Below are 1,224 nucleotides of genomic sequence, written 5' to 3'. Positions count from 1 at the left end.
CTTCCTCCACACCCTCTGGATCTAGGTTCCCTCTTGAAAGCTTGTAAGCCAGTCACTTCTTGCCTTTCTATCCCTCCCCCCATTTTGGGTAGCCAATGTCCAAGTTGCCCATCCCTGTCTACCCTTTGTGTGGAGGGGGTGGGTATAGTTCTTGCAGCAGGGACTTGTTTCCTCTTTTGAGCTTTAAGTAGAACTCCTTGAAGAATAACAAAGAAGAGAATATAGGGGCCTTGCTGAGCTGAATTTTGAACCAAGAGAACAGAGGTATAAAGAGAAAACAAGGAAAGGAGGCAGAGGGAAAGCCAGTAGAGTCGGTCAAAGAGACAAGTGTTTGACTGCAGAGCATGGGAGTCCCCAGAAGAAAGACCCAGCCTCCAAAACACACAGGAGCTGGGAGGTGAAGCTGACTCCACCCACATCGGTCTGGTCAGCACAGTGCCTGTGTTGATAGAGGCTTGCTTCTCCCAAAGACTCTAAGGAAAGATTCTTCCTTGTCTCTTCCAGTGTCTGGTAGTTGCCAGGGACCCTTGGCATTCCTTAACTTGTAGAAAAACACTCCCATCTCTACCTCAACTTTCACACAACTGTCTTCCCTCTGTGCCCCCAAATGCCACCTCCCTGTCATTGAACACCACTCAAATCCAATTTTGGCCTACCTAACTTCAGTATGACCTCAGATTACTAACTAATAACTCTATCCCTATTTCCAATATTATTTCCAAGCAAGGTCACACTTATAGGTACTGTTGTTGTTGTTGTCACGTACCATCGAGTCAGAACCGACTCATAGTGACCCCATGCACAGCTGAACAAAACAATGTCCTATCCTGGGCCAACCTCACTACCACTGCCACACTTGACGCCATCAATGATGCCACCTGGCCGATCCATCTCGTTGGAGGTCTTCCTCTTTTTCTCTGACCCTCCATCTTACCCTGCATGACATCCTTCTCCAGCGACTGTTCCCTCCTGACAGTATGTCCAAAGTATGAGAGATGAAGTGTAGCCATCTTGGCCTCCAAGGAGCACTCTGGCTGCACTTCCTCCAAAACAGATCTATTGGTTCTTTTGGCACTCCATGGCACATTTAGTATTCTCCTCCAACACCACAACTCAAACGCATCAATTCTTCTACAATCTTCCTTATTCACTGTCCATCTTTCGCATCCATATGAGCTTATTGAAAATACCATGGCTTGGGTCAGGCACACCTTAGTCCTCAAG

This window comes from Chrysochloris asiatica, unplaced genomic scaffold (genome assembly GCF_000296735.1).
Source record: "Chrysochloris asiatica unplaced genomic scaffold, ChrAsi1.0 scaffold00154, whole genome shotgun sequence".
Lineage (NCBI taxonomy): Eukaryota > Metazoa > Chordata > Mammalia > Afrosoricida > Chrysochloridae > Chrysochloris > Chrysochloris asiatica.
The sequence above is the reverse complement of the archived record's forward strand: the minus strand, read 5'-3'. Positions refer to the sequence as shown.